The 18,635-nt window shown below is 40.1% G+C and overlaps 1 protein-coding gene across 1 annotated transcript in view; it reads right to left on the bottom strand.

Moving 5' to 3' along the window:
* CPE (carboxypeptidase E) overlaps nucleotides 1-18,635 on the bottom strand; it is a 132,781-nt gene that overhangs the window by 101,760 nt on the left and 12,386 nt on the right. The gene's annotated exons all lie outside the window — the stretch shown is intronic.

The raw sequence follows: 18,635 nt of genomic DNA, 5'->3' as shown, positions 1-18,635 counted from the left end.
GTAACTTATCATCCAATCCAGGACACTTTTGATAATGAAAGAGGGAACTATTAACAAATACACCAGTACCACAGATGTAGTACCATGCAAATCGGGACATAAGTTTTAAGAGGTCAGAGGTTCCTGGGTGGTGCAAATGGTTTGTGCCTGACTACTAACTGCAAGATTGGTGCTAAGAACCTACCCAGCAGTGCCACAGAATAAAGACCTGGTGATCTGATTCCATAAAGATTACAGCAAAGAAAATCCTATGGAGCAGTTCTACTCTGAAAAACATGAGGTTTTCATGAGTCGGAATCAAGTCGATGGGAATGGTTTTGGTTTTTGTTTATTACGACATCGCTGGTGCCTTTGTGAAAACAGTTTCAACAGAGTGATGAAGTGGAAGCCACATTGCTGCGACTTCAGGAAGGAATGTGGGATGAGGACGGACGGAGAGAGGACGCAGATCAATCTTTCCCGAAGCTTGGTTTGACTGATGGGTGAGGAAAGGTTAGTGTTGGAGGGCAATCTACCCTCCACACATTCATCGCTTTGTCTGCCTTCTTCCTCTCAACTCTCAACTGAACTTCCTCTCAACTGAAACTGTTTTCCCAAATGTCACCGGTGATTTCCAACCAATTCAGTCAGTGAATGACCTTTACTCAGTCTTTTGTTTCAACTTCCACAACATTTGTCATTGTCATATGACCTCTACCCTTTCTTGAAACTTTCTCTTCCCATGATTTCAATGGCACTGAATTATATTGGTTGTTTCTATTTCTCTGACTACTTCTCTTTGTTTTCTTCTTCCTCCTCTACTCTTAAAAATCCTAATGTAGTCTAAGGTCTGCCCTAAGACTTCTTCTTGCCTTTGTTCTCTCTCCCCCAGTGATCTCATCCACCAACACCGCTTCCACATTTACCACTATGTAAATGACTCCCAAATCTTTTCCTCTGTCCTCAAGCTCTCCCCTGAAACGAAGACCCTCATTTCAAACTAATGACCATACATCTATCTCCTAGTGGTTGATACACCAACACCTCACTATCAAAACCAAAAATCCCATGCCATCAAGTCAATTCCAACTCATAGTGACCCTATAGGATAGAGTAGAACTGCCCAATAGGGTTTCCAAGGAGCAGCTGGTGGATTATAACAGCTGACCTTTTGGTTAGCAGCCAAGCTCTTAATCACTTCACCACCGGGGCTCCAACACTTCACTGAACCTGTCAAAAGCGTACACTGCCTTTCCCTTAACTCAGCAACTCATACATTTTCTATTTATATTAACTTTCAAGCAAATAAAGTCTACAAGACAGAGTCCCCACGGTGCTATATTCTTTACCTGGCTTCCTCCCCTACAGTGTTGTATTGAAAATTGTTTCCTTTGCTGCCCTTCCCCCACCCCAGCTTTGCATTTGAATCCTGCTTTTGCTTGGAGGTTATATGTAAACCCCATTGCGCCTGCGTAGTATAATTGAGAATGTTGCTGATGTAACTTGTATGAACTCCGTACTTGTAAACCCCTTTAACAGTAACTTGCCTGCCCAGTCTTAGTGAGCAGTCTTGGCAGCAGCAGCTCCGACTGACTCCATTTCCTTGTACAACAAAATAAAGGTGCCTTTCCTGTTCTCCCAGCTCGGTCTTGCGTTTACTCACCAATACAAGTCATGCCAAGTAAGAACCTGAGGTTTTCACCCAGTATAAACCATTAGCTTGGCATTCAAGGACATCCATGATGTGGCCAAAGCCCATCTGTTAATATTGTTCGTCCTCTATAAGTACAGTGTCCCTGGGTGATACAGTTTGCACTCATCTACCACCCGAAAGGTTAGTGCTTTGAACTCACAGAGCAGCACCTCAGAAGAAAAGCCTGGTGATCTACTATCAAAAAACTCAGCCATTGAAAACCCTGTAGAGCTCAGTTCTATTCTACTTTGTAATATGAGGGGTTGCCATGAGTCACAATCAACTTGAAGGCAACAGGTTTATATACACAGTAAGCTGGAGGCACAAAGTGCACTGCTGTGTTTCTCTCAACTTGACCTGGGAACCTTCTCTTAGACAGACTGGGTTATAACTTTAATGAATCTCACTGTTTCCTGCTAGAATTCCCTTCTCTCCTCATCTGCACTGGCTGAGATTCAGGCCTATCTACAACACTTCCTCCACAGAGATTTTCCTGGTAGCCTTGTTGAAGGCGTCCTCCTCCATTCTTGAATCTTGAATGTCACTCTGTATTTCCCTTGAGGTACTTTTCATATTCTGTCTTGATTATCATAACATGTACATCTGTCTTATCCTCCCTACTAAACTAGAAGCTCCTTAAAAATAGGGTATGTTTCTAATTAGATACCAAAGCCAGTTGTCATCGAGTCAATTCTGACTCATGGTGAATCCGTGTGTGTCAGAGTAGAATTGTGCTTCATAGGGTTTTCAGTGGCTGTGACCTTTTGGAGGTAGACTGCCAGGCTTTTCTTCCAAGGTGCCTCTGGATTGATTCAAACCACCAACCCTTTGGTTAGTAGCCAAGCTCTTACAAGGTGCCTCTGGATTGATTCAAACCACCAACCCTTTGGTTAGTAGCCAAGCTCTTAATCGTGTGCACCACTTATGGGCTCTAATTAGATACACAAGAGATATTTATTGTTTAGAAATTAGTGTAATAGATGTATTTGACATCTTTTCACATCTTACTTGGAAATCCAGGATATTTATCACCATTAAATGCAAAAGAAAAACTGACAACTGCTCATGTTCTACTTGATGTTCAAGAGCAAGTTTCAGGAATTGACAGAATACCAGTTGAGATGTTTCAACTAAGGGATGCAGCATTGGAAGTGCTCACTTGTCTATGCCAAGAAATCTGGAAGACAGCTACCTGGCCAACCTACTGGAAGAGATCTGTATTTATGCCTAGTCCCAAGAAAGGTGATCCAACCAAATGCGGAAATTATCGAACAATATCATTAATATCACACGCGAGTAAAATTTTGCTGAAGATCATTCAAAAGCAGCTACAGCAGTATATCAACAGGGAACTGCCAGAAATTCAAGCCGGATTCAGAAGAGGATGTGGAACCAGGGATATCATTGCTGATGTCAGATGGATCCTGGCTGAAAGCAGAAGATACCAGAAAGATGTTCACCTGTGTTTTATTGACTATGCAAAGGCATTCAACTATGTGGATCATAACAAATTATGGATAACTCTGCAAATAATGGGAATTCCAGAACACTTAGTTGTGCTCATGAGGCACCTGTATATAGATCAAGAGGCAGTCATTTGAACAGAACAAGGGGATAATGAGCGGTTTAAAGTCAGGAAAGGTGTGCGACAGGGTTGTATCCTTTCTCCATACCAATTCAATCTGTATGCTGAACAAATACTCTGAGAAGCTGGACTATATGAAGAAGAACAGGCCATCAGGGTTGAAGGAAGACTCATTAATAACCTTCAATATGCAGATGACACAACTTTGCTTGCTGAAAGTGAAGAGGACTTGAAACACTTACTGATGAGGATTAAGGACTACAGCCTTCAGTATGGATTACATCTCAACATAAAGAAAACAAAAATCCTCACAACTGTACCACTAAGCAATATCATGATGAACAGAGAAAGACTGAAGTTCTTAAGGATTTCATTTTGCTTGGATCCACAATCAACTTCCATGGAAGCAGCAGGCAAGAAATCAATAGGCACACCGCATTGGGCAAATCTGCTGCAAAAGATCTCTTTAAAGTGTTAAAAAGCAAAGATATCACCTTGAAGACTAAGGTGCACCTGACCCAAGCCATGGTGTTTTCAATCGCCTTATAATGCATGTGAAAGCTGGACGATGAATAAGGAAGGCTGAAGAAGAATTGACGACTTTGAATTGTGGTGTTCGGGAAGAATATTGAACATACCGTGGACTGCCAGAAGAATGAACAAATCTGCCTTGGAAGAAGTACGACCAGAATGCTGCTTGGAAGCAAGGACAGCGAGACTGTGTCTCACATACTTTGGACATGTTGTCAAGAGGGATCAGACCCTGGAGAAGGACATCATGCTTGGTGAAGTAGAGGGCCAGCAAAAAAGAGGAAGACCTTCAACATGATGGATTGACACAGTGGCTGCAACACAATGAGCTCAAGCATAGCAACCATTGTGAGGATGGCGCAGGACCAGGCAGTGTTTCATTCTGTTGTACACGGGGTCACTATAAGTCGGAACCGACTCAACGGCACCGAACGACAACAACACTCCTATTCTAATACATGAAGCAACTTCAGTAATCATTATTTTAGAAATATGTCTAACTATGTGGTTTGTAGGAGCTCTGGTTGCTCAGTGGTTGAAGTGCTTAGCTGCTAACAGAAAGGTCCATGGTTAGAACCCACCAGCTGCTCCACGGGAGAAAGATGTGGCAGTCTGCTCCTGTAAAGATTTACAGCCTCGGAAACCCTGTAGGGCAGTTCTAGTCCATCCTATATTGTCACTATGAGTCGGAATCAACTTGATGGCAGTGGGGTATGTGGTTTATGGACATATAATGTGAGAGAACAATTTATCGAGTATATTAATTTTTAGGGACATCAAAATTAACATAACCTTGCAGAGGCGTATATTTAGTCAATTAAATTTTTATAACAGAAGCAGGTTCATCAGTAAAGCCCTTTAGTTCCTAGTGCCAAAGCCTAGAATTATGAATTAATTGGCTGTAATAGGCAGTGATTTAAAGCAGCACTTCTCAGTCACTGACAGGTTCAAACAACTAACGCCTGCAAAATTTAACATTTAAGGCCTCAGTTTATGGCACCCAGGAGTCTTTGTCTAACAGACCTGTAGCTTTAAATATAGCTTATGCCAGATGGTCTCCTCAATAAAAAACAGCAGGAAGCAGCATATTAATGCTACTCAACAAGCAAATCTGCAAACACTCAACCAATGAAATCAGTCTTTTGTTGCTAAGCTGTTCTGTCACCATGGCAATGCCTACTTCAGAAAGCAGATGGAATTTTTCAAGTCAAATGAGCCACCCATCTTAAAGCTTCACTGCCCTCCAAGCTATGGTGATCACATATTTACTAAAGCAACTGCCTAGAACTTGTCACTCACCTGAAATCAGAGTGTCTATGAAACTCCATTTGCTCTTCCATTTTTAAATATTTACACTCAGTGTCTAATTTTCCTGACATCCTAATAAACATACTGCATTTAAAAGTGTGGGCCCGTGTGAGTGTGTCCATTACCCACCTGTAGGAAATGCGAAGACAAATGTTAACATCTTAGAAAATTTTCACCAGCACATACTCTCATCGGTATTTTATTAATACTATACATGATTTAAGTAATCGATGAAATAAACAATGTGTAAAAAAAACAGAATGATAATCTTATCATTCTCAGCCTCCTAGTTATCTATTATGAATGATCATATAACAACCGCTGCATTTTTAAGCTGAAATGGTAATTTGGCCCATAAAAGGGAGATGATCTTGTTTTACCTGATAAAAATGCAGGGAGTCTGAAATAATGTTTGGAAATATATTGTAGAATCAAAATAAGATGGTGGGGCAGAAAGGATGCTTCCTTTAAACTCCAAGATGCAGCAGGCACCAGCCCGTACCATGCGTTACGTCTTCTGCAAGAAGAGCTAACGTTCACATCTTCATTATAGACAGTGCTGATGTTTGCCAGGAGGCCCTCCAGTTTCATAAGAAACCCATCTGAGCTAATTTCTGAAATGTATTATCTCACATAATCTAACTGAAAAGAAAAGTGGGGATCCCAGAACAACTCAGACCAGGCACTCAAATGACACCAGAGCTTTCTTTCTCTGTCTCCCTTGTTGTCGCTCTCTCTTGCCCTCAAGCTCTGTCTCAAACTCTCTCTCTCTCTTTCTGTCATTGATGAGTCTCTTTGTGCATGAACTTTACCAGTTGCTGATGAGTTGATTCGACTCATGGGATCCCATGTGTTGGAGTAGAACTCTGCTTCATAGGATTTTCAATGGTGATATTTTGAACATAGATGACCAGGCCTTTCTTCCTAGTCCATTTTAGCCTGGAAGCTCCGCTGAAACCTGTTCAGCATCATAGCAACACACAAGCCCCTAGTGACAGACTATGACGTCTGCGCATTGGGTGCACTGGCCAGGACTCGAACCTTGGTCTCCCGCACGGAAGGTGAGAGTTCTACCACCGAACTACCACCACTGTGCTCACGTCAATTTAATTCTCCCCAAATACATGCCAGGAACTTCCACACAGAGGAGACTTTGTTTCTGAGGCTCGTGGGCTCACATTTTTCTCTTTGCCAACAAAGCGGAAGGAGTTATTTCCCCTCAGTTAAAATTCAGTAATTCTCAGGGAAGAGCTGAATGTCACGGGCAGGAGGTGTCTAAGAACATGGCAGCTTCCACACGAAACACATGGTAGGAAAGAGGATTTCCCCAAAAAGGACGGGGAGAAGGGTGAGAAGAGAGGAGCTAGTCTCCCAAAAAGGCGGGGACAAAGAAGCAGGCGTCTGATATACTGTTTCTGTGAACTTACACTTACAACCCTATGATCTTAAGCTAATCGCTTAGCCTCTCTGTGTCTCAGTCTCCCAATCTGTAGAATGGGGATAATAACAGCACCATCTGGGTGGGGTGATGAGAAATAAAGCCTTTAAATGGTGCTGGCATATAAAAAGCATGACACAAACGTTAGCACAAATATGAAGTAAATTCCTATTGTTTTCACAACATGTAAACATTTTTGCTTAGCCTTTCCTTTCATCTTTAAACTTCAGCTGTTTTCTTTATTTTCTACCTTATTTGTCCTGTTTTTAATGCCTTTTGTTTTCAAGTTTGCTTGACTTTTTTTCTCCCTTATTTTAAAGGTTTCTGTTCAACTTAATCTTTTTAACCATCTTCATTACCTTAACTGCTTACCTGATATTTTAGACATTTGATGGCTCACTTTCTAAGGGCGACCTGAAAGCCAGGTCGTAGGAGTCACAACAGAGAGACCCCAGGACACAAACCACAGAGGGTCTGATACCAGCAATTCTTAGTCACCTGCTGTGTCTCCCAGTCCAGTTAAAGATGACTCTGGGAACTAATTTGGGGATCCAATGTAATATACCTCCCAGGAACCAAGAACCTCACTGGGCCAAGAACATATTTGATTATCTGGAAATTATTTTTTGATGAAAATTCTTCTATATTTGAAATTCAACACATACACACACACTTTTTTTTTTTTTTTTTGAAGAAAGAGAAAGAAGAGGGCCAAGTAAATGGAACATCTTTGGGGCACCTCCTTTTAGTGATGAGAAAAAAAGAAATGATTTTCTTGAAAAAAATTTCAGTGGTCTTATAATAATTAATTAGATGAAAGTCAATGTAGTTTTTTACTTAAAAGCAAGGAGGACTCTTCTTCATGTTAGAATTAGCGATCTTCTGCCCCATACGTGCGAGGCTAGGGTGTCATAAACCCTTAGTTCTAATTTCTTTTTTAGTCATTCTGCTTCTTAAGTTTTTCAGGCATCTACAGACGCTGCTTGTGCCTGGTGAGCATTCTCTGAGGGTTAAAGCAGCAATTCCCAACGGTCTTGTGCAATGCTCTGTCTGTGAATTAACACGTAATACCTTTGAACGACATCTGATGTGCAGAATTTATGATTTCCAGTTTTATCCCACGCTGCTTCTGTGGTTTCTAAGCTGAATGTATACTTAACAGAAAGAAAGAAACCAGAAGAAACTTGGCCCCCTAGCTTTTCATTCTAATCCATTTATATAAGAGAACTCAGAAAACTACCCGGAAAAGGTATTTTTGTAAGTCTAGTAAAGAAGTGGCTGCTATTAAAACTGCCCAATCAAACCATTACCAATATTATTCACTGGCCCTTGACATACAGAGAATTCTCTCCCTCATCTCGTCTTCCTAATCTCACACTGAGGACAGACGCCTGGCCCTGGACCCCCATTCTCAGTCACACCCAAAGGCCATGCCTGTGCCCAGAAGATGAAATGGAAGACAGTAAAGCACGTATCTGAATAATTCACACCAGATATCTTCACCTGAAATTTTACACTGATTTAATTGTAAAATTATCTCATCTTTTTATGTGTGTGTTTAGCCCATTTCCTGCTCATATGAGAACCTGCAACATACCATCTCATACAAACATTAACCTGGAGATTTTGGATTTTTTTTTGTCTGCCCATATCCTGACTGTAAATTACCAACATAGTTTCTTGTCTAATAATGTTGGTAGTTTTTTTTTTTTTTAATAAAATCACTCATATATATTCCATATGTATTCTTAAACTCTTCCAGTAATGCATATCACTATTTTCTGTACCATGATTTAAGGTGGCTCCATATTCCAGATATAGCTCCTATTCATGTTCCTTCTTTTTAATAAAGGCTATTTATTAACTATGCAAGATAATATGAATAATTCTTATATAATTGTGACATGTTTTGTAAAGTAATCATAAATACGGAAATAAAGAAACTGTGTCCTGATGGTTGGTTTGGAAAACATTTTCAACAAATATGTGACACTCTTCAGTGCCATAACTAACTATTTCACGTTAAAATTTAATGCAGACACGTGAACAGGTCAACACAAGAACTATTTTTGAAAAAGACACCTCATCCAGATTTGTGATTTATGCTCTCCACCCCTCACCTCCAACAACACAACACGTGAGCCATTCTGCGTGGTAGCCATACCTGTGGAGTTCCCTTACAAACCACAGCCCCCTCCCCGAAGACCCTCTCCCATTACTCATGTTCTCTGGGAACCGGGATTCTAATTTTCAATACACAGTTCAGGAACCTAAGACTTTATCCCAAATGTTCAGTGAGTTGGGAGATGCCCGGCTCATATTCCCCAAAAAATTACTCTTATGTATGCTGCTAAGCACTGTGATATGGTATGTGTCTGGTCTTTACTAATAAGTACTCGTAATTGTATCGTAACTTATATGTAACTGTCCCTCCTTGGACAACTTTTGGTTTTGCCAATGTCTATTTTGAAGGAAGATTCAGTACTTCGTTCCGTCCCCAGAAGTAATCAACTCCATAAAGCATTAGAAAGCATATTTCTGTTATCCTCAAAAAGTTCCTCATAAGCCATAAGCCATTAACTCTCCTTTCCTCTCTCTCTCTCTCTGTCTGACCCTCCACACAGCCTCCAAATATGTCCCTCTCCTTTTTATTCAATTTAGCTCATTCCTCGGCACTGAAGGCCCAGCCCCCAAAAGAGTTCATCAGAGCAGTCTTCCAACAAAAGCTTGTTTCTTCCCAGAGAATGACTTCTACTGCCAAGAAAAATAATATATTCTATATATACTTAGAGTATGCTGAAGTGATTTATTTCAATCCTTTCCTGATTTTTTGCCACCCAACATACTCTCCCACCACTTCAGGCTCTGTCCATTCACTCTGGCACTCCCATACCCATTTATAGCACACAGGTCAGGAAGCGCTGCTCTAGGGAATTAAAAACGCACTGATAAGTTATATTCCACTAAGACCCCTTCCCAGACTTCAGTCCATATAAACAACTCATGACCCTCAATGGGCACATAAGAAATAGTTTTGTTTCCCCATCTGTGTCCATTACTATAGGCTATATTCTAAAAGGAGTTGTCCTGGATTGAATTGTGTCTCCCAAAAATATGTGTCAACTTGGCTAGGCCATGATTCCCCGTATTGTGTGCTTGTCCACCATTTTGTCATCTGACATGATTTTCCTATGTGTTGTAAATTCTACCTCTGCTGTGTTAATAAGGCAGGATTAGTGGCAGTTACGTTAATGAGGCAGGATTCAGTCTACGAGATTAGACTGTGTTTTAAGTCAATCTCTTTTGAGCTATAAAAGAGAGAAGCAAGCAGAGAGACATGGGGACCTCATCCCACCAAGAAAGCAGCACTGGGAGCAGAGCGTTTCCTTTGGACCAGGGTTTCCTGCACTGAGAAGCTCCTAGACCAGGGAAGACTGATGAGAAGACTCTTCCCTCAGAACCACCGACAGACAGAGAAAGTCTTCCCCTGGTGCTGGCACCCTAAATTTGGACTTCTAGCCTCCTAGACTGTGAGAGAATAAATTTCTCTTTGATAAAGCCATGAACTTGTGGTATTTCTGTTATAGCAGCACTAGGTGACTGAGACAGGAGTGCTCAACTGTGTATCAAGAAATGGGTTCTAGGCCTCCTAAACTGCACATCCTTGGGCAGGTTGTTTAATCTCTCTTGAAAGCTCAATTTAATCATCTATAAAATGAGACTGTCCCTTCCAGCTAGGGGAAAAACAATCTATAATTCTGTTTCACAATTCTGTGTAACACTAACGAAGACCAGGTTGGACATTAGGAGTAATTTAAAATAAATCTACCCCAATCAAAATCAATTAAATACTAAATGTTTCTGCATAGTGAATTTCTCTCCCAAAGCATCCAACAAACTACATAATCGTTACTCAAGTATTAGACAAATGCAGCTGGATGAATGTTCAAAAATGGTTGCCAATGCTTTGAGAAATCTGTGGATGAAATTCAGTGTCAATATTCAAATTACATTGCTTTTTATTGTTCTCATTTTTGTTATTATGGTTGTTGTTAAACATAGCTTTTGGACTGCATAGTCATGGCAGAACATTGATTGAGCTGTATTTTACTGCTGGAAATTGGCCTGAGCAACTCAAAATTATTTAATATCTTTTTACTCCATGACTAACCAGAGAATGTTTAATAAAAGTTACCTAGGTGGCAAATAGAATAGGTTGTTGCTTATATATCTAATACAGTATATTATATGCTTAATACTATGTGTGTGGGTATATGTGTGTGTAAGCATGTATGAAGGAGCCTTGTGGCACAACAATTAAGCACTCAGCTGCTAACCAAAGGTTGGCAATTCAAACCCACCCAGTGGCTCTGTGGGGGAAAGACTGGCCATCTGCTCCCATAAAGATTAAAGCCAAGGAAACCCTATGAGGCAGTTCGACTCTGTCACCTGGGGTCGCTATAAGTTGAAGTTGACTCGACGGCACCTAACAGCAATAACTGTGTGTGTGTGTATGTGTGTGTATGTGTGTGCGTGTGTAAAGACAATGTTAACATAATCACCATTCCAAACAGTTTTAAGGGTTGATGAGAGACATCAACTCCAAAGAATAATATCCCAAAGACTGATGACCATCTCGGTGCCATATATCCTCTCAACAAGGCGAAAATTCGCATGTCAACAGAATTTAATTATCTGTCACGATACTTATTGAATACTTATATGTCACAACGACTGGGGGCAGTGAAGAAAAAGACACAAGAAGCATGGCCTGGAATGAAGTCCTCTCTACCCTTTTGCCTTTCAGATTTTATTCCTACTTTAAGTTCCACTCACATCCCCACTTCCTTCTGAAAGCAGTCCCTTGATACTCTCTCTTTACCAGCTCCCTGTAGAGTTAGAGACAATATTTCAGTACTAAATATTTGATAAAATACTGCTATTTATTGCTCCTTTTGTGTCTCCTCAATTTGTAGAAAGTCACTCACATAGTAGGCACTTGATTATTACTGTTAAATAAGTACATTAGAGAAACAAAATAGTAACCCGTTCGGTGATGAAGATGTAGTTCATTTACTGTTCTCTACTTCTCAGAGTTTGATTTCCAGATGTGCACTGGTGTGAAAGCCTTTCTGTCTGGTATTGCCAAATTCCTAGTGAATGTCTAAATTTCTTGGTCCTTTCTGGGTGATTTATACCTGCAAGTCGGTGGCCACGTCTATTTTGACCTAGTAGATTTTAAAATGTGTTATTACCTTGGTCTGAGAACTGAGAGCATCATGGAACATTTGGTATGACCTACCAGTGAGGACTTCTTGGCCTCTTGGAAATACTGGCAGAGGTATGAATGTTTTGCTTGCGTTACCGTTTTTATAGAGCCTGTGAGCACATTACTTTACTCAATGAACCTTTGGGCAAATACCAGGCAGCCTCACTCTTCTGTGTATTCATTTAGGAACAAATTCTCATTCATTCATTCGCTCTCCCTATACACGGAGGTCCCAGAATGATGGCAGCCAACGGGTCTGGCTTCACGGTTAAAATAATAAGAGTTCAGAGACTATTCAGGAGAAATGCTTCCAAACTCATGCTGAATTAGTGTTCTTGAAATTACTGTTCCTGAAAGTTACACAATTTTTTGAGATACGGTTTGTGTAAACTGAAATACAAACAAAGGGGAAGAAGAGAAAATGTTTGTTAGAACAGTATAACCACTTCCCCCCCATTTATCCAGAAGTCTGAATCAACTATCAAAAGCATACACAGAAGTCTAGCAATAATGGACAATGGATCTGAAAAATATAAATAATAATTATCACATAGGTTATGGATTTTGCTGCTAGAATGAGGCATAGAATTGTCCTCAACATACAAGCCACTAATTTAAAAACATGCGTAAAATTAATATTATTCTTTTAATGATGTTTTTCTGGTTCAGGTCACAGTTGCCAGTGGACAGCAAATTAGGAGCAGGAATGGGTTTGGGAAGATACAGTAAAGTTGTGTATAACTCACTCATATGAAAACGTGAAACTCCATTAATCCCAGAAGCTACGCTGAACAGTGGAATACTGGAAACCAGCCCCCCCGCCCCCCACCCCCAGCCAAAGACTTTGGGGAAGATCCTTCCAAGCAACACTCAACCCAGTGATTGTTCTAACTGGAGGAAAGCTAATTGGAGGAAATCTTAAAGAATCCTTCCCATGCATTAACACGTAGAAGGAGGCATATTTATCAGCTATTTTGCACATGTTCAACACCTCCAACACTGCCTGCAGCTCATGAATTCAGAAGCAAGAAAGCAGCAAACATTCTTTCAGCTGAGGAAAGCTAAGCTCTGGGCCACTGCTTGCAGAAACTAATGTTAAATGCAAGCTTTTTGATGCCCTGGAGGATGACTTATGTGACAGAAAAGATTCGGAAATTAATTTGGTTTTGAAAACTCAATATTCAACTTATTCGCATTACAAAATATTAATTTAAAATCCTAGCTCTTCCATAAGCATTTAAATTCAGTTTGCAAATCTTATCACCCTATTTACAAATCCAGCAGATTTATAATCCCCTTAAAGGGAGATTTGACCACTTAATTATATTAAACATTTCAAACCGTATCTATAAAGTAACATACGCGATTTCTCTTTGTTGTTGTTGCACTTTAAGTGAAAGTTTACAATTCAAGTTAGTCTCGCATACAAAAATGTATACATACATGGTTATGTGACCCTTGTTGCTCTCCCTATCCTATGACAGCACTCTTCTCCCTTCCACTCCTGATTTCCCATGTCCATTCAACCAGCTCCTGACCCTCTCTTCGTTCTTATCTCACCTCGGGACAGGAGCTGCGCATTTAGTCTCACGAACCTACCTGAGCTAAGAAGCACGCTCTTCATGAGTATCATTTTATGTCCCATAGTCCAGTCTAATCTTTGTCTGAAGAGTTGGCCTTGGAATTGTTTTAGTTCTGGGTTGACAGAGTCCGGGGGCCATGCTTTCTGGGGATCCTCCAGTCTCAGTCAGACCATTAAGTCTGGTCTGCCTTCCACTTTTCGCCTGCTCCATCAGGGACTCTCTGTTGTGTTCCTTATCAGGGTAGTCACTGGTGGTAGCTGGGCACCGTCTAGTTCTTCTGGTCTCAGGCTAATGCAGTCTCTGGTTTATGTGGCCCTTTCAGTCTCTTGGGCTAATACTTCCCTTGTGTCTTTGGTTTTCTTCATTCTCCTTTACTCCAGGTGAGTTGGGACAAATCGATGTATCTTAGATGGCCGCTCGCTAGCTTTTAAGACTCCAGACGCCACTCACCAAAGTAGGATGGAGAACATTTTCTTAATAAACTTTGCTATGTGCCAATTGACCTAGATGTCCCCCAAAAGCATGGTCTCAGAGCCCCGCTCCTGATACTCTGTCCCTCAAAGTGTTTGATTGTATTCAGGAAATTTCTTAGCTCTGGTTTAGTCCAGTTGTGCTGAGTTCCCTGTATTTTGTGCTGTCCTTCCCTTCACCAAGATAATTCTTGTCCACTATCTAGTTAGTAAATAACCGTCACCCTCCCTCCCCACCCTCGTAACCATCAAAGAATGTTCTCTTCTGTGTTTAAACCTTTTCTTGAGTTGTTATAATAGTGGTCTTATACAATATTTGTCCTTTTACAACTGACTAAATTCAGTCAGCATAATGCCTTCCAGAGTCCTCCACACTGTAAGATGTTTCACAGATTCATCGTTGTTCTTTAACTTGCGTAGTATCCCATTGTGTGGATATACCATAATTTATTTATCCATCTGCCCATTGATGGGCACCTAGGTTGTTTCCATCTTTTTGCTATTGTGAACAGTGCTGCAGTGAACATGGGTGTGCATATATCTATTCGTGTGACAGCTCTTATTTCTCTAAGATATATTCCAAGGAGCTGGGTAGCTGGATCGTATGGTACATCTATTTCTAGGTTTTTAAGGAAGCACCAAATCGATTTCCAAAGTGATTGGAAATTTTATATTCCCACCAACTGTGTATAAGTGTTCCAGTCTGTCCACAACCTCACCAACATTATGTGGTGATTTTTGGATTAACACTAGCCTTGTTGGGGCGAGATGGTATCTCATTGTAGTTTTGATTTGCATTTCTCTAATGGCTAATGATCGTGAGCATTTCCTCTTGTATCTGTTAGCTGCCTGAATGTCTTCTTTGGTGAAGTGCCTGTTCATATCCTTTGCCCATTTTTTAACTGGGTTATTTGTCTTTTGTTGTTGAGGTTTTGCAGTATCTTGTAGATTTTAGAGATAAGACACTGATCAGATTTGTCATAGCCAAAATTTTTTTCCCAGTCTGTAGGTTGTCTTTTGACTCTTTTGGTGAAGTCTTTTGATGAGCATAAGTGTTTGATTTTTAGGAGCTCCCATTTATCTAGTTTCTCTTCTGAGAGATTTCTGTTTTGTATTACCATACTTAACTGACAAACATTTGCAACTTCTTAAGTAATATGATAAATTTAATAAATTAAAAGTACACAGTGCTAAGTTCTTTTAAATGTTCCAATACTATTTACAAACTTGTTAAAATTTCAACTTAAAAATCACAAAAGTAAAATAATTACCCACTTATAGGTTTTTCTACTGAAATTACAATGTTAATCTTTAAACACGTACAACTTCTAAGGTTTAAAAGTACTTAAAATTACAGTTGTACACATATTTCTAAAGTAGTTAATATTCCAACTATACCCACATTATTTCTAAGTCTTCTATTCTAAAGATGCTTACCCAGAAAGGAAACAGCTATGTCAAGCCACACAGTTTTGGGGTTCCCTTCCCAAAGAAACACTGTAGGATGAGGGGGCTACCATCTGACTCTGGTCATAACTTTCAAGGTCATCCTCCTGGTGACTGAGAGCTCTTTGCAATTAGTACTTTGGTTCTGATACAAGAAAGCAGCCAGAGTGATGAGGGTCAGCACAGACAGAGGGCCTGCATCCTACCCGCATCCTGTAGGTCAGGAGGAAATGCAGAGCAAGGGCTCTAAGCAGAAAGAAGCAGAACAAGAAACAGAAGCAAGCTAAGGTGGAGCATTAACATGGGATCTCGTTCATGACTTAGTACAGGTGCCAGGCACTGTGGATACAGCTGTGAACCTAACAGAGATGGCCCACCTCTGCTCTAACTCACAGATTAAGGCAGAAATCTGCCCTTGTGCCCTGATAAAGCTATCTGCCCTGAGGGTGGAGAGGAAGGGGTGTGCTTGACTGTGCACAGATAATGGTTTGGCAAATTGTGTATAACTCCATCTGAAAGTGTTCAGCCTCACTTATCCCCAGAGGATACTTTCCAAGACCCCTGTGGATGCCTGAAACTATGGATAGTACTTGTCATGGACTGAATTGTGTCCCCCAAAAGTATCTGTCAACTTGGCTAGGACATGATTCCCAGTATTGTGTGATTGTCCACCATTTTGACACCTGATGTGATTTCCCTATGTGTTGTAAATCCTACCTCTATGATGTTAACGAGATGGGATTTAATGGCAGCTATGTTAATCTGGCAGAACTCAATCTACTAGATTGTGTCTTAAGCCAATCCCTTTTGAGATATAAAAGAGAGAAGTGAGCTGAGAGACGTGGGGAACTTATCCCACCAAGAAAGCAGTACCAAGAGCAGAGCCTGTCCTTTGGACCCAGGGTCCCTGCGCTGAGAAGTTCCTAGACTAGGGGAAGATTGATTACAAGCCTCCTAGACTATGGAAGAGTAAATTTCTCTTTGTTAAAGCCATCCACTTATGGTATATCTGTTATAGCAGCACTAGATGACTAAGTACCGAACTCTATGTATACTATGTTTTGTTCTATACATACATACCTATAACAAAGTTTAATTTATAAATTAGGCACAGTAAGAGATCAACAGCTATAATTAATAAAATATAACAATTATAACAATATACTACAAGTTATGTAAATGATGGAGTGGGATGGTGGCACAGTGGTTAAGAACTCGGCTGCTAACCATAAGGTCAGCAGTTCAAATCCACCAGCTATTCCTTGGAAACCCTATGGGGCAGTTCTACTCTGCCCTAAAGTGTCACTATGAGTCAGAATTAACTCCACACCAACAGATTTGGTTTTGTTTTTTCTGTACTCATTTAACATTTTTGGACCACGATTGACCGCAGGTAACTGACCCCAGAACGTGAAACCGTGGATAAGTGGGGACTTCTGTCCCTAAGTGGCACAGTCTGTTTGGGTTTGGCTTGTAACTAAAGGTTGGAGGTTCAACTCACTCAGCAGCACCATGGAAGAAACAGTCCTGGTGATCTGTTTCCCTACGGATTATACCCAAGAAAACTCTGTGGGGCAGTTCTACTCTGTAACACACGGGACCTCCTATCAACACCACAAATCAACAACAAAAACAAACCCAACAACAATAAAATGTGTGTAATTGATTGTAATTGGCTGGCAATTGTAATTGACGTAACGGAAGCACAGCATCCATTAGTCACTTTCAACAACATACCATGACCTAAGGACCAACAGATCCACGGGGTAGTCCACTCAGAAATGTGCAGTTGCTGCCCTGGATCCAGGAGCGGACAGGCAAAATGAGAGAACACGTCACTTACTTGGTAACCGTGAAAATAAAGCACTGACATTTTAAAAATGTGTCCTACATTTAACTGAAATTTTGATTTTTCTCAGACATTTGGATTTGTTCATTATTATTTTAGTTACATTTAAAAAACATTTATATACCAAATAATTTTATAACATTTAACTTATAAGTGGTTATAAGTTACCACGACCTTCTTAGAATTTTAGTATGCTTGGCAAATTAATCAAGAAATTAGCAAGAGGGATGGTCCTCTAGAGAGAAGGACAATTCCATCCCAAGCAAAGCTGTAAACAATTTCTTATAACTGAATTTACAACCATGTTTGTGAAGCCTTGTTTCACAACTTTGATTTTTGTCAGACATGAAATGGAGAGAGCTAAGGACGTCGCAGCCAGGACGTACGGCTCTTTTAAGTAGCTGATAATAGGCAGTCCCTGTAAGACAGTACAGACTTAACCAACGTGAGCCCTACTTTAAGAGTCAGATTGTTTCTTCTACAGCTCCACGAAACCTCTTAAAAATAGCCTGTTTAAAAAATAAACTCCTCAAGTTACTTGTCTTTCTTAGGGTATAACTATTCTTAGCATATTTACTAATATTTTCCTACCGCATAAAAGACAGTAATTTATGAGCATTTTTGTAAGGAACGAATTAAGATCACTGGAGTAATATCTTCTTTTAAAAAGAAGGAAATTTACCTTTTTAGTGTTTCTTTTAAACACTTCTTTTCAACAATAGGCATGTTCTTCCTGTGCGTCTAAGCCCCTATAAAAATATATGTTTAATTTCTTACCTGTGATACATATGGAAAAGTTGTTCATTCAGGAGCCAACTTGAGGTTGTTTAAAAAGAGAGATGGACGGCTATGTGATATATGACTAACAGTAAACACGCCCATACACATCCCTACAGGCTTATGATGCAAGTTGACCAGATAAGAGCCTCCCAAATGACATACCGTTTCTTACTTTAATATCTACAGTGGAGAGAAAAAGCTAAAAAGGTGGAAGAGGAGAAGAAAATTTGGGGTCACAGTAATCCATTAGGCTCTTTAGAACTAGAGGACACCCAGTTAGGATCCTCATGAAAGAAAAGGCAAATTGGCCCAACTATTTAAAACCCTAATGGAATATCTGGCCATATTTAGACAGGCCGATAACAGCCCATGAAAACTTTCTGAAAGAAAAAACGTTTGAGAAACGATTTAGTCAGATAAAAGAGAAAGCTCTTCAATTCCTAATAATAGCTATAAATAAAAGTAAAATCGAGAAGTGAAGACTGTTTTATAGATGCAAGTGACATCTGTAAACATCAATACTTAAACCACTTAGAAATTAAAAACAATTTAAAATGACTGCTCTACTCACAGTTATCCGCCCATCATCAAAGCCTAGGCAAAACCCATATATGTCTATCAAGTATCTGAGTCTACGGGTCTACATTTTTTATTATTGTTAGTTGTCACCAAGTGGTTCGAACTCATGGCAACCTTCTGTATAA

The sequence above is a fragment of the Trichechus manatus genome, unplaced genomic scaffold (genome assembly GCF_000243295.1).
Source record: "Trichechus manatus latirostris isolate Lorelei unplaced genomic scaffold, TriManLat1.0 scaffold00315, whole genome shotgun sequence".
NCBI classification, from domain to species: domain Eukaryota; kingdom Metazoa; phylum Chordata; class Mammalia; order Sirenia; family Trichechidae; genus Trichechus; species Trichechus manatus.
The sequence above is the reverse complement of the archived record's forward strand: the minus strand, read 5'-3'. Positions and strand labels throughout refer to the sequence as shown.